Genomic DNA, 14,290 nt, shown 5'->3' on the forward strand with positions numbered 1-14,290 from the left:
GGTGTGTGTGGCGGCACGATTCACAAGCAGCTCCAGCCAGATGTTAAGCCAAGGAGAAGCCAGGGAGTTCCCAACGCCCCAGGTGTCCTCAGCCCACGACTGGCTGCTGGGGGAATGCGAAGCCCGGCTCCTTGTCTCAGAGCGGGACAACCAGGAGGTGTGACGTACACCCCGGGGTTCCCAGGAGGATCAGGCTGATCAGGCTGAAGCTGGGACTTGGCCTGAAAGTGTCCCCTCGCACGGCCACCCCCTTCCCCTTCCTGCTCCTCTACTCCTGGTGCCCCTCCATCCAGGGGCCAGACCTTAAAGAGTCACCCGCAAGAGAATCCTGGTCCCAAAGGAGCCTTCTGGGGGACCCGTGCTGAGAGAGGTTGTGGGCATGGCCCGCTGGGGCTCTGCCCGACCCAGGGCTGAGAGATGCAACCTCCCAGCTCTGGGTCCCTGCAGGGGAAGCGTTGGCAAGCACAGGGCCAGTCCTCCAAAGGCCCAGGTGCAGGGAGCCCAGGCCAAGCAGCCTGTGGAAGAAGCCACCCCGGGAACACGACTGCAGGCCACGGCCCTTCCCACCTCCTCCTCCTCCTGCTCCTCCACCCCCCCCCCCGACCTCCCACCCCCACCCCCGACGTGGCGCAGGGCTCAGAGACACCTCAGACACTTGCTACCCAAAGTGCAAAGGGCATCAGTTGCTCCTCCAAACCCCCCCCCCCCGCCCAGCAGACCGCGTTGTCCAGCCAGCCCCCGGGCCTCCCTGGGGTGCCCAGCACAAAAGTGCAGACAACCACCGGACCCTCAATCTCAGTTTTCGGATGTTTTTGCCACTCTAAGGACCCGCAGGCCAGCTGGGCCTTCTGGCAGGACAGAGAGCCCCGGAATCCGACGTGGAGAGCTGGGTGTACGTCCCCACGAGGAGGCGGTCCCCACCTCCGCGGCTCTCCCCTTGCGGGGGGGAAAAGCAGCCACGGGGCCTCAGAGAAGACACCAGGCTGGGCGCCCGCCCCACAGTGGGGGCACGTCCCCCGCAGGCCACTTAGCGACGGCCGCCGGCCGGCGGACGGTTGGGTGGCGCGAGACGCTGCGGCCGCCCTGCTACCGGGTTCCTGGGAGGGCGTCCTGGAACCAGCGTCCACACCAAGCCCTTGGAAGGCCCAGGCGACGGAGGAGCCCCGTCAGGCAGGGGCCGAGGACGGTGACGGCCCGGGCGGGGAGGAGCGTGTCAGGCAGGGGCAGAGGACGGTGACAGGTGACAGGCCGGGCGGGAAGGAGTCAGTCAGGCAGGGGCCGAGGAGGAGACGGGGCTGGGTAAGGGTTAGGGTTAGAGTCAGGGCACAAGTCACAATCGCAAAGACCTGGAAGCGACCCGAGTGCCCATCGACCCACGAGTGCGTAAATGAAATGTGGCGCGTGGACACCACGGAGTGCTATTCAGCTAGGAGGAGCAGCGGTGAGAGGGCACCTCTCGTGGTTCTCCTGGCCAGAGCTGGAACCCGTTCCAGTAAGCCAGGTAGCCCAAGAATGGACACACGAGCACCACGTGCTCGCGCTCACCAGCAAATGGGTACGAACCGACGGACACCCAAGTGGACACAGAGGAATCACCTTCATCGGGTGGGTGTCGGGCGGGTGGGGGGAGGGGATGGGCATACACCTCCATTAGGAATGGGGTGGGTGCGCACCGACTGGGGGATGGGCGCACTTGAGGCTCTGACCCGAGGGGGGAGGCTGGGAGAGGGCAACGTACCCGACCTTAACATTGGTACCCCCACAATACGCTGGAACAACATCAGAGGTTAATGAATAAGAACACAGGGGGGAGGGGGGCACGGGCAACACATGTCACCTTAATACTTGGACTCCCATCATCTGCTTGAAAAGAGAGAGAAAAGAAAATGCAATCATAGAGATAAGAGACACTTTTTAAACATAATGAATCCGAAGAGAAAAGTAAAAGGAGGCCTGTGGGGCAGGTCTGGGTGTGACTCCGGATCCCCCAACATCAGGTGCCACCACCAAAGATTCCTACGTGTAGCCCATAGAACCCCAAAAGCAACGGGACGAGTTCTGGTCACATACTCCCTCAAAATGACATCCTGGCCTTCTTCTGGAACTCCCTCCCCTCTCAGACTCTCAAGGTTTCCTCCAGCGTGTCGGTTCCCACAGAGCAGACCTTTGGTCTGAGACCTGACAGTCCAGAAGCCACGCATGCTGCCGCGTGACGGCGGTGTCGCGGCTTGGGACAAGAGGAGGCCCCACGGTGCGGGCTGGGGCGCCAGGCACCGCGGCGGGCGCTGAGGGTGGGGGTGACCCCCGCCCCGGGCCGCCGCCTCGCTCCCAGAGAGGGGACAGAACAAGAGGCAAAAAAAAAAAAAAAAAAAAAAAAAAAAGAAGCCTACGGCACCCGGTATTCCCAGGCGGTCTCCCATCCAAGTACTAACCAGGCCCGACCCTGCTTAGCTTCCGAGACCAGACGAGATCGGGCGCGTTCAGGGTGGTGTGGCCCTAGACGGCGGAGGGCGCCCCTGCCCCGCTCAAGAAGCCGAGCCTCTCTGCGCTTCCCCGCCGCCTCCTCCCGCCCCAGGCCCCGCGCCGGCGCTGACCCGCACCGGGCGGGCCTGTTGAGTTCACCGGCCGGGTCCGGCGGGCTCCGAGGGACGGGGGTGACAGGCGGGGTGGGGCGGGGCGGGCAGGGAGCGGCGGGCCGGGGTGGGGGGCTGTCTCTCTATACACACACACACACACACACACACACACTCACACTCACACTCACTCACTCACACTCACACAAGATGCGCCTCCACGGCTGGACTCGCCAAGGTGGAGACCTTCCAGCCCCCTTCCTCTCCTCGCCTGGCCCACCCCCAGCTCGTGGCCGCCGCCGCCGCCGCCGCCGCCGATTGCGCACGCGCGGGTCGCCCGCCCTTTGACCCCAGGCAGGGGCCGCCCTCCCCGACAACCCCTTTCAGCTGCGCCCCCCACCCTGTGGGTGGGCTGCCGCCTATTCCCCCGGGCCCGGGCTGGGGCACAGCGCATGGGGGAGGGGAGCGAGTGTATGGGGCGTCTCTCTCTCTCTCTAGGGATGTGTCCCATGGGTGGGGTGGCGTGGTTAGTGGGGCGCTGAAGAAATCAGTCCCCTCCATCTCCTACCTCTGGAAAACGCCCAAGCCCTTGGAGAACTGCCGGCAACGCGACCGTGGGGGCCGGGACCCTCCTCTGTGTCCTCCTGTGGCCCAGTCCAAGGGGCCTGGGCCTGGCCGGGGCTGCATTGGACCCCGACCACCCTGGCGTGTGGACTCGCTAAAAATCGGCGATTAGATATTGGATTCCAGCTTCATTGAGGTCATTTCACTAATGAGTGCACCGGAAAGAGTTTCCTAATCCATCTGTGAGGGTGGCAACTGAAAGAGAATTTTAAAGCTGACAGAATAGGCGAGGAAAGGCATAGGAGATTTCCACACCCAGTAAGGAAGCCTTTCCCGAAATGGAAGAAAGAAACGAGCAAACAGAGACACCGGTAGCCCGCCAGGATCAGAGTCTGCCCCCGAGAGAAAGTACCCTGACCAGGTTCACCCGTGGGTGGGTGGCGAGCTAGCGGCATTCAGAAGAGCGAGGCCCGCAGTCTGTGCAGAAGACACCTGCACTCGGGTGTGTGTGGCGGCACGATTCACAAGCAGCTCCAGCCAGATGTTAAGCCAAGGAGAAGCCAGGGAGTTCCCAACGCCCCAGGTGTCCTCAGCCCACGACTGGCTGCTGGGGGAATGCGAAGCCCGGCTCCTTGTCTCAGAGCGGGACAACCAGGAGGTGTGACGTACACCCCGGGGTTCCCAGGAGGATCAGGCTGAAGCTGGGACTTGGCCTGAAAGTGTCCCCTCGCACGGCCACCCCCTTCCCCTTCCTGCTCCTCTACTCCTGGTGCCCCTCCATCCAGGGGCCAGACCTTAAAGAGTCACCCGCAAGAGAATCCTGGTCCCAAAGGAGCCTTCTGGGGGACCCATGCTGAGAGAGGTTGTGGGCATGGCCCGCTGGGGCTCTGCCCGACCCAGGGCTGAGAGATGCAACCTCCCAGCTCTGGGTCCCTGCAGGGGAAGCGTTGGCAAGCACAGGGCCAGTCCTCCAAAGGCCCAGGTGCAGGGAGCCCAGGCCAAGCAGCCTGTGGAAGAAGCCACCCCGGGAACACGACTGCAGGCCACGGCCCTTCCCACCTCCTCCTCCTCCTGCTCCTCCACCCCCCCCCCCGACCTCCCACCCCCACCCCCGACGTGGCGCAGGGCTCAGAGACACCTCAGACACTTGCTACCCAAAGTGCAAAGGGCATCAGTTGCTCCTCCAAACCCCCCCCCCCGCCCAGCAGACCGCGTTGTCCAGCCAGCCCCCGGGCCTCCCTGGGGTGCCCAGCACAAAAGTGCAGACAACCACCGGACCCTCAATCTCAGTTTTCGGATGTTTTTGCCACTCTAAGGACCCGCAGGCCAGCTGGGCCTTCTGGCAGGACAGAGAGCCCCGGAATCCGACGTGGAGAGCTGGGTGTACGTCCCCACGAGGAGGCGGTCCCCACCTCCGCGGCTCTCCCCTTGCGGGGGGGAAAAGCAGCCACGGGGCCTCAGAGAAGACACCAGGCTGGGCGCCCGCCCCACAGTGGGGGCACGTCCCCCGCAGGCCACTTAGCGACGGCCGCCGGCCGGCGGACGGTTGGGTGGCGCGAGACGCTGCGGCCGCCCTGCTACCGGGTTCCTGGGAGGGCGTCCTGGAACCAGCGTCCACACCAAGCCCTTGGAAGGCCCAGGCGACGGAGGAGCCCCGTCAGGCAGGGGCCGAGGACGGTGACGGCCCGGGCGGGGAGGAGCGTGTCAGGCAGGGGCAGAGGACGGTGACAGGTGACAGGCCGGGCGGGAAGGAGTCAGTCAGGCAGGGGCCGAGGAGGAGACGGGGCTGGGTAAGGGTTAGGGTTAGAGTCAGGGCACAAGTCACAATCGCAAAGACCTGGAAGCGACCCGAGTGCCCATCGACCCACGAGTGCGTAAATGAAATGTGGCGCGTGGACACCACGGAGTGCTATTCAGCTAGGAGGAGCAGCGGTGAGAGGGCACCTCTCGTGGTTCTCCTGGCCAGAGCTGGAACCCGTTCCAGTAAGCCAGGTAGCCCAAGAATGGACACACGAGCACCACGTGCTCGCGCTCACCAGCAAATGGGTACGAACCGACGGACACCCAAGTGGACACAGAGGAATCACCTTCATCGGGTGGGTGTCGGGCGGGTGGGGGGAGGGGATGGGCATACACCTCCATTAGGAATGGGGTGGGTGCGCACCGACTGGGGGATGGGCGCACTTGAGGCTCTGACCCGAGGGGGGAGGCTGGGAGAGGGCAACGTACCCGACCTTAACATTGGTACCCCCACAATACGCTGGAACAACATCAGAGGTTAATGAATAAGAACACAGGGGGGAGGGGGGCACGGGCAACACATGTCACCTTAATACTTGGACTCCCATCATCTGCTTGAAAAGAGAGAGAAAAGAAAATGCAATCATAGAGATAAGAGACACTTTTTAAACATAATGAATCCGAAGAGAAAAGTAAAAGGAGGCCTGTGGGGCAGGTCTGGGTGTGACTCCGGATCCCCCAACATCAGGTGCCACCACCAAAGATTCCTACGTGTAGCCCATAGAACCCCAAAAGCAACGGGACGAGTTCTGGTCACATACTCCCTCAAAATGACATCCTGGCCTTCTTCTGGAACTCCCTCCCCTCTCAGACTCTCAAGGTTTCCTCCAGCGTGTCGGTTCCCACAGAGCAGACCTTTGGTCTGAGACCTGACAGTCCAGAAGCCACGCATGCTGCCGCGTGACGGCGGTGTCGCGGCTTGGGACAAGAGGAGGCCCCACGGTGCGGGCTGGGGCGCCAGGCACCGCGGCGGGCGCTGAGGGTGGGGGTGACCCCCGCCCCGGGCCGCCGCCTCGCTCCCAGAGAGGGGACAGAACAAGAGGCAAAAAAAAAAAAAAAAAAAAAAAAAAAGAAGCCTACGGCACCCGGTATTCCCAGGCGGTCTCCCATCCAAGTACTAACCAGGCCCGACCCTGCTTAGCTTCCGAGACCAGACGAGATCGGGCGCGTTCAGGGTGGTGTGGCCCTAGACGGCGGAGGGCGCCCCTGCCCCGCTCAAGAAGCCGAGCCTCTCTGCGCTTCCCCGCCGCCTCCTCCCGCCCCAGGCCCCGCGCCGGCGCTGACCCGCACCGGGCGGGCCTGTTGAGTTCACCGGCCGGGTCCGGCGGGCTCCGAGGGACGGGGGTGACAGGCGGGGTGGGGCGGGGCGGGCAGGGAGCGGCGGGCCGGGGTGGGGGGCTGTCTCTCTATACACACACACACACACACACACACACACTCACACTCACACTCACTCACTCACACTCACACAAGATGCGCCTCCACGGCTGGACTCGCCAAGGTGGAGACCTTCCAGCCCCCTTCCTCTCCTCGCCTGGCCCACCCCCAGCTCGTGGCCGCCGCCGCCGCCGCCGCCGCCGATTGCGCACGCGCGGGTCGCCCGCCCTTTGACCCCAGGCAGGGGCCGCCCTCCCCGACAACCCCTTTCAGCTGCGCCCCCCACCCTGTGGGTGGGCTGCCGCCTATTCCCCCGGGCCCGGGCTGGGGCACAGCGCATGGGGGAGGGGAGCGAGTGTATGGGGCGTCTCTCTCTCTCTCTAGGGATGTGTCCCATGGGTGGGGTGGCGTGGTTAGTGGGGCGCTGAAGAAATCAGTCCCCTCCATCTCCTACCTCTGGAAAACGCCCAAGCCCTTGGAGAACTGCCGGCAACGCGACCGTGGGGGCCGGGACCCTCCTCTGTGTCCTCCTGTGGCCCAGTCCAAGGGGCCTGGGCCTGGCCGGGGCTGCATTGGACCCCGACCACCCTGGCGTGTGGACTCGCTAAAAATCGGCGATTAGATATTGGATTCCAGCTTCATTGAGGTCATTTCACTAATGAGTGCACCGGAAAGAGTTTCCTAATCCATCTGTGAGGGTGGCAACTGAAAGAGAATTTTAAAGCTGACAGAATAGGCGAGGAAAGGCATAGGAGATTTCCACACCCAGTAAGGAAGCCTTTCCCGAAATGGAAGAAAGAAACGAGCAAACAGAGACACCGGTAGCCCGCCAGGATCAGAGTCTGCCCCCGAGAGAAAGTACCCTGACCAGGTTCACCCGTGGGTGGGTGGCGAGCTAGCGGCATTCAGAAGAGCGAGGCCCGCAGTCTGTGCAGAAGACACCTGCACTCGGGTGTGTGTGGCGGCACGATTCACAAGCAGCTCCAGCCAGATGTTAAGCCAAGGAGAAGCCAGGGAGTTCCCAACGCCCCAGGTGTCCTCAGCCCACGACTGGCTGCTGGGGGAATGCGAAGCCCGGCTCCTTGTCTCAGAGCGGGACAACCAGGAGGTGTGACGTACACCCCGGGGTTCCCAGGAGGATCAGGCTGAAGCTGGGACTTGGCCTGAAAGTGTCCCCTCGCACGGCCACCCCCTTCCCCTTCCTGCTCCTCTACTCCTGGTGCCCCTCCATCCAGGGGCCAGACCTTAAAGAGTCACCCGCAAGAGAATCCTGGTCCCAAAGGAGCCTTCTGGGGGACCCGTGCTGAGAGAGGTTGTGGGCATGGCCCGCTGGGGCTCTGCCCGACCCAGGGCTGAGAGATGCAACCTCCCAGCTCTGGGTCCCTGCAGGGGAAGCGTTGGCAAGCACAGGGCCAGTCCTCCAAAGGCCCAGGTGCAGGGAGCCCAGGCCAAGCAGCCTGTGGAAGAAGCCACCCCGGGAACACGACTGCAGGCCACGGCCCTTCCCACCTCCTCCTCCTCCTCCTCCTCCTGCTCCTCCACCCCCCCCCCCGACCTCCCACCCCCACCCCCGACGTGGCGCAGGGCTCAGAGACACCTCAGACACTTGCTACCCAAAGTGCAAAGGGCATCAGTTGCTCCTCCAAACCCCCCCCCCCGCCCAGCAGACCGCGTTGTCCAGCCAGCCCCCGGGCCTCCCTGGGGTGCCCAGCACAAAAGTGCAGACAACCACCGGACCCTCAATCTCAGTTTTCGGATGTTTTTGCCACTCTAAGGACCCGCAGGCCAGCTGGGCCTTCTGGCAGGACAGAGAGCCCCGGAATCCGACGTGGAGAGCTGGGTGTACGTCCCCACGAGGAGGCGGTCCCCACCTCCGCGGCTCTCCCCTTGCGGGGGGGAAAAGCAGCCACGGGGCCTCAGAGAAGACACCAGGCTGGGCGCCCGCCCCACAGTGGGGGCACGTCCCCCGCAGGCCACTTAGCGACGGCCGCCGGCCGGCGGACGGTTGGGTGGCGCGAGACGCTGCGGCCGCCCTGCTACCGGGTTCCTGGGAGGGCGTCCTGGAACCAGCGTCCACACCAAGCCCTTGGAAGGCCCAGGCGACGGAGGAGCCCCGTCAGGCAGGGGCCGAGGACGGTGACGGCCCGGGCGGGGAGGAGCGTGTCAGGCAGGGGCAGAGGACGGTGACAGGTGACAGGCCGGGCGGGAAGGAGTCAGTCAGGCAGGGGCCGAGGAGGAGACGGGGCTGGGTAAGGGTTAGGGTTAGAGTCAGGGCACAAGTCACAATCGCAAAGACCTGGAAGCGACCCGAGTGCCCATCGACCCACGAGTGCGTAAATGAAATGTGGCGCGTGGACACCACGGAGTGCTATTCAGCTAGGAGGAGCAGCGGTGAGAGGGCACCTCTCGTGGTTCTCCTGGCCAGAGCTGGAACCCGTTCCAGTAAGCCAGGTAGCCCAAGAATGGACACACGAGCACCACGTGCTCGCGCTCACCAGCAAATGGGTACGAACCGACGGACACCCAAGTGGACACAGAGGAATCACCTTCATCGGGTGGGTGTCGGGCGGGTGGGGGGAGGGGATGGGCATACACCTCCATTAGGAATGGGGTGGGTGCGCACCGACTGGGGGATGGGCGCACTTGAGGCTCTGACCCGAGGGGGGAGGCTGGGAGAGGGCAACGTACCCGACCTTAACATTGGTACCCCCACAATACGCTGGAACAACATCAGAGGTTAATGAATAAGAACACAGGGGGGAGGGGGGCACGGGCAACACATGTCACCTTAATACTTGGACTCCCATCATCTGCTTGAAAAGAGAGAGAAAAGAAAATGCAATCATAGAGATAAGAGACACTTTTTAAACATAATGAATCCGAAGAGAAAAGTAAAAGGAGGCCTGTGGGGCAGGTCTGGGTGTGACTCCGGATCCCCCAACATCAGGTGCCACCACCAAAGATTCCTACGTGTAGCCTGTAGCCCATAGAACCCCAAAAGCAACGGGACGAGTTCTGGTCACATACTCCCTCAAAATGACATCCTGGCCTTCTTCTGGAACTCCCTCCCCTCTCAGACTCTCAAGGTTTCCTCCAGCGTGTCGGTTCCCACAGAGCAGACCTTTGGTCTGAGACCTGACAGTCCAGAAGCCACGCATGCTGCCGCGTGACGGCGGTGTCGCGGCTTGGGACAAGAGGAGGCCCCACGGTGCGGGCTGGGGCGCCAGGCACCGCGGCGGGCGCTGAGGGTGGGGGTGACCCCCGCCCCGGGCCGCCGCCTCGCTCCCAGAGAGGGGACAGAACAAGAGGCAAAAAAAAAAAAAAAAAAAAAAAAAAAGAAGCCTACGGCACCCGGTATTCCCAGGCGGTCTCCCATCCAAGTACTAACCAGGCCCGACCCTGCTTAGCTTCCGAGACCAGACGAGATCGGGCGCGTTCAGGGTGGTGTGGCCCTAGACGGCGGAGGGCGCCCCTGCCCCGCTCAAGAAGCCGAGCCTCTCTGCGCTTCCCCGCCGCCTCCTCCCGCCCCAGGCCCCGCGCCGGCGCTGACCCGCACCGGGCGGGCCTGTTGAGTTCACCGGCCGGGTCCGGCGGGCTCCGAGGGACGGGGGTGACAGGCGGGGTGGGGCGGGGCGGGCAGGGAGCGGCGGGCCGGGGTGGGGGGCTGTCTCTCTATACACACACACACACACACACACACACACACTCACACTCACACTCACTCACTCACACTCACACAAGATGCGCCTCCACGGCTGGACTCGCCAAGGTGGAGACCTTCCAGCCCCCTTCCTCTCCTCGCCTGGCCCACCCCCAGCTCGTGGCCGCCGCCGCCGCCGCCGCCGCCGATATCGCACGCGCGGGTCGCCCGCCCTTTGACCCCAGGCAGGGGCCGCCCTCCCCGACAACCCCTTTCAGCTGCGCCCCCCACCCTGTGGGTGGGCTGCCGCCTATTCCCCCGGGCCCGGGCTGGGGCACAGCGCATGGGGGAGGGGAGCGAGTGTATGGGGCGTCTCTCTCTCTCTCTAGGGATGTGTCCCATGGGTGGGGTGGCGTGGTTAGTGGGGCGCTGAAGAAATCAGTCCCCTCCATCTCCTACCTCTGGAAAACGCCCAAGCCCTTGGAGAACTGCCGGCAACGCGACCGTGGGGGCCGGGACCCTCCTCTGTGTCCTCCTGTGGCCCAGTCCAAGGGGCCTGGGCCTGGCCGGGGCTGCATTGGACCCCGACCACCCTGGCGTGTGGACTCGCTAAAAATCGGCGATTAGATATTGGATTCCAGCTTCATTGAGGTCATTTCACTAATGAGTGCACCGGAAAGAGTTTCCTAATCCATCTGTGAGGGTGGCAACTGAAAGAGAATTTTAAAGCTGACAGAATAGGCGAGGAAAGGCATAGGAGATTTCCACACCCAGTAAGGAAGCCTTTCCCGAAATGGAAGAAAGAAACGAGCAAACAGAGACACCGGTAGCCCGCCAGGATCAGAGTCTGCCCCCGAGAGAAAGTACCCTGACCAGGTTCACCCGTGGGTGGGTGGCGAGCTAGCGGCATTCAGAAGAGCGAGGCCCGCAGTCTGTGCAGAAGACACCTGCACTCGGGTGTGTGTGGCGGCACGATTCACAAGCAGCTCCAGCCAGATGTTAAGCCAAGGAGAAGCCAGGGAGTTCCCAACGCCCCAGGTGTCCTCAGCCCACGACTGGCTGCTGGGGGAATGCGAAGCCCGGCTCCTTGTCTCAGAGCGGGACAACCAGGAGGTGTGACGTACACCCCGGGGTTCCCAGGAGGATCAGGCTGAAGCTGGGACTTGGCCTGAAAGTGTCCCCTCGCACGGCCACCCCCTTCCCCTTCCTGCTCCTCTACTCCTGGTGCCCCTCCATCCAGGGGCCAGACCTTAAAGAGTCACCCGCAAGAGAATCCTGGTCCCAAAGGAGCCTTCTGGGGGACCCGTGCTGAGAGAGGTTGTGGGCATGGCCCGCTGGGGCTCTGCCCGACCCAGGGCTGAGAGATGCAACCTCCCAGCTCTGGGTCCCTGCAGGGGAAGCGTTGGCAAGCACAGGGCCAGTCCTCCAAAGGCCCAGGTGCAGGGAGCCCAGGCCAAGCAGCCTGTGGAAGAAGCCACCCCGGGAACACGACTGCAGGCCACGGCCCTTCCCACCTCCTCCTCCTCCTGCTCCTCCACCCCCCCCCCCGACCTCCCACCCCCACCCCCGACGTGGCGCAGGGCTCAGAGACACCTCAGACACTTGCTACCCAAAGTGCAAAGGGCATCAGTTGCTCCTCCAAACCCCCCCCCCCCGCCCAGCAGACCGCGTTGTCCAGCCAGCCCCCGGGCCTCCCTGGGGTGCCCAGCACAAAAGTGCAGACAACCACCGGACCCTCAATCTCAGTTTTCGGATGTTTTTGCCACTCTAAGGACCCGCAGGCCAGCTGGGCCTTCTGGCAGGACAGAGAGCCCCGGAATCCGACGTGGAGAGCTGGGTGTACGTCCCCACGAGGAGGCGGTCCCCACCTCCGCGGCTCTCCCCTTGCGGGGGGGAAAAGCAGCCACGGGGCCTCAGAGAAGACACCAGGCTGGGCGCCCGCCCCACAGTGGGGGCACGTCCCCCGCAGGCCACTTAGCGACGGCCGCCGGCCGGCGGACGGTTGGGTGGCGCGAGACGCTGCGGCCGCCCTGCTACCGGGTTCCTGGGAGGGCGTCCTGGAACCAGCGTCCACACCAAGCCCTTGGAAGGCCCAGGCGACGGAGGAGCCCCGTCAGGCAGGGGCCGAGGACGGTGACGGCCCGGGCGGGGAGGAGCGTGTCAGGCAGGGGCAGAGGACGGTGACAGGTGACAGGCCGGGCGGGAAGGAGTCAGTCAGGCAGGGGCCGAGGAGGAGACGGGGCTGGGTAAGGGTTAGGGTTAGAGTCAGGGCACAAGTCACAATCGCAAAGACCTGGAAGCGACCCGAGTGCCCATCGACCCACGAGTGCGTAAATGAAATGTGGCGCGTGGACACCACGGAGTGCTATTCAGCTAGGAGGAGCAGCGGTGAGAGGGCACCTCTCGTGGTTCTCCTGGCCAGAGCTGGAACCCGTTCCAGTAAGCCAGGTAGCCCAAGAATGGACACACGAGCACCACGTGCTCGCGCTCACCAGCAAATGGGTACGAACCGACGGACACCCAAGTGGACACAGAGGAATCACCTTCATCGGGTGGGTGTCGGGCGGGTGGGGGGAGGGGATGGGCATACACCTCCATTAGGAATGGGGTGGGTGCGCACCGACTGGGGGATGGGCGCACTTGAGGCTCTGACCCGAGGGGGGAGGCTGGGAGAGGGCAACGTACCCGACCTTAACATTGGTACCCCCACAATACGCTGGAACAACATCAGAGGTTAATGAATAAGAACACAGGGGGGAGGGGGGCACGGGCAACACATGTCACCTTAATACTTGGACTCCCATCATCTGCTTGAAAAGAGAGAGAAAAGAAAATGCAATCATAGAGATAAGAGACACTTTTTAAACATAATGAATCCGAAGAGAAAAGTAAAAGGAGGCCTGTGGGGCAGGTCTGGGTGTGACTCCGGATCCCCCAACATCAGGTGCCACCACCAAAGATTCCTACGTGTAGCCCATAGAACCCCAAAAGCAACGGGACGAGTTCTGGTCACATACTCCCTCAAAATGACATCCTGGCCTTCTTCTGGAACTCCCTCCCCTCTCAGACTCTCAAGGTTTCCTCCAGCGTGTCGGTTCCCACAGAGCAGACCTTTGGTCTGAGACCTGACAGTCCAGAAGCCACGCATGCTGCCGCGTGACGGCGGTGTCGCGGCTTGGGACAAGAGGAGGCCCCACGGTGCGGGCTGGGGCGCCAGGCACCGCGGCGGGCGCTGAGGGTGGGGGTGACCCCCGCCCCGGGCCGCCGCCTCGCTCCCAGAGAGGGGACAGAACAAGAGGCAAAAAAAAAAAAAAAAAAAAAAAAAAAGAAGCCTACGGCACCCGGTATTCCCAGGCGGTCTCCCATCCAAGTACTAACCAGGCCCGACCCTGCTTAGCTTCCGAGACCAGACGAGATCGGGCGCGTTCAGGGTGGTGTGGCCCTAGACGGCGGAGGGCGCCCCTGCCCCGCTCAAGAAGCCGAGCCTCTCTGCGCTTCCCCGCCGCCTCCTCCCGCCCCAGGCCCCGCGCCGGCGCTGACCCGCACCGGGCGGGCCTGTTGAGTTCACCGGCCGGGTCCGGCGGGCTCCGAGGGACGGGGGTGACAGGCGGGGTGGGGCGGGGCGGGCAGGGAGCGGCGGGCCGGGGTGGGGGGCTGTCTCTCTATACACACACACACACACACACACACACACTCACACTCACACTCACTCACTCACACTCACACAAGATGCGCCTCCACGGCTGGACTCGCCAAGGTGGAGACCTTCCAGCCCCCTTCCTCTCCTCGCCTGGCCCACCCCCAGCTCGTGGCCGCCGCCGCCGCCGCCGCCGCCGATTGCGCACGCGCGGGTCGCCCGCCCTTTGACCCCAGGCAGGGGCCGCCCTCCCCGACAACCCCTTTCAGCTGCGCCCCCCACCCTGTGGGTGGGCTGCCGCCTATTCCCCCGGGCCCGGGCTGGGGCACAGCGCATGGGGGAGGGGAGCGAGTGTATGGGGCGTCTCTCTCTCTCTCTAGGGATGTGTCCCATGGGTGGGGTGGCGTGGTTAGTGGGGCGCTGAAGAAATCAGTCCCCTCCATCTCCTACCTCTGGAAAACGCCCAAGCCCTTGGAGAACTGCCGGCAACGCGACCGTGGGGGCCGGGACCCTCCTCTGTGTCCTCCTGTGGCCCAGTCCAAGGGGCCTGGGCCTGGCCGGGGCTGCATTGGACCCCGACCACCCTGGCGTGTGGACTCGCTAAAAATCGGCGATTAGATATTGGATTCCAGCTTCATTGAGGTCATTTCACTAATGAGTGCACCGGAAAGAGTTTCCTAATCCATCTGTGAGGGTGGC

At 63.8% G+C, this 14,290-nt stretch overlaps 4 non-coding genes across 4 annotated transcripts; all 4 read right to left on the reverse strand.

The window, feature by feature from the left end:
- Positions 1–2,383: 2,383 nt before the first annotated feature.
- On the reverse strand, positions 2,384–2,502 carry LOC142862176 (5S ribosomal RNA). Its single transcript, XR_012913272.1, has one exon. It is a non-coding gene; the product is annotated as a 5S ribosomal RNA (ribosomal RNA).
- Positions 2,503–6,010: 3,508 nt separating this feature from the next.
- LOC142862186 (5S ribosomal RNA) lies at positions 6,011–6,129 on the reverse strand. The gene has a single exon (XR_012913273.1). It is a non-coding gene; the product is annotated as a 5S ribosomal RNA (ribosomal RNA).
- Positions 6,130–9,653: 3,524 nt separating this feature from the next.
- On the reverse strand, positions 9,654–9,772 carry LOC142862187 (5S ribosomal RNA). The gene has a single exon (XR_012913274.1). It is a non-coding gene; the product is annotated as a 5S ribosomal RNA (ribosomal RNA).
- Positions 9,773–13,283: 3,511 nt separating this feature from the next.
- On the reverse strand, positions 13,284–13,402 carry LOC142862189 (5S ribosomal RNA). Its single transcript, XR_012913276.1, has one exon. It is a non-coding gene; the product is annotated as a 5S ribosomal RNA (ribosomal RNA).
- Positions 13,403–14,290: the final 888 nt, after the last annotated feature.

This window comes from Microcebus murinus, chromosome 18, assembly GCF_040939455.1.
Source record: "Microcebus murinus isolate Inina chromosome 18, M.murinus_Inina_mat1.0, whole genome shotgun sequence".
Taxonomy (NCBI): domain Eukaryota; kingdom Metazoa; phylum Chordata; class Mammalia; order Primates; family Cheirogaleidae; genus Microcebus; species Microcebus murinus.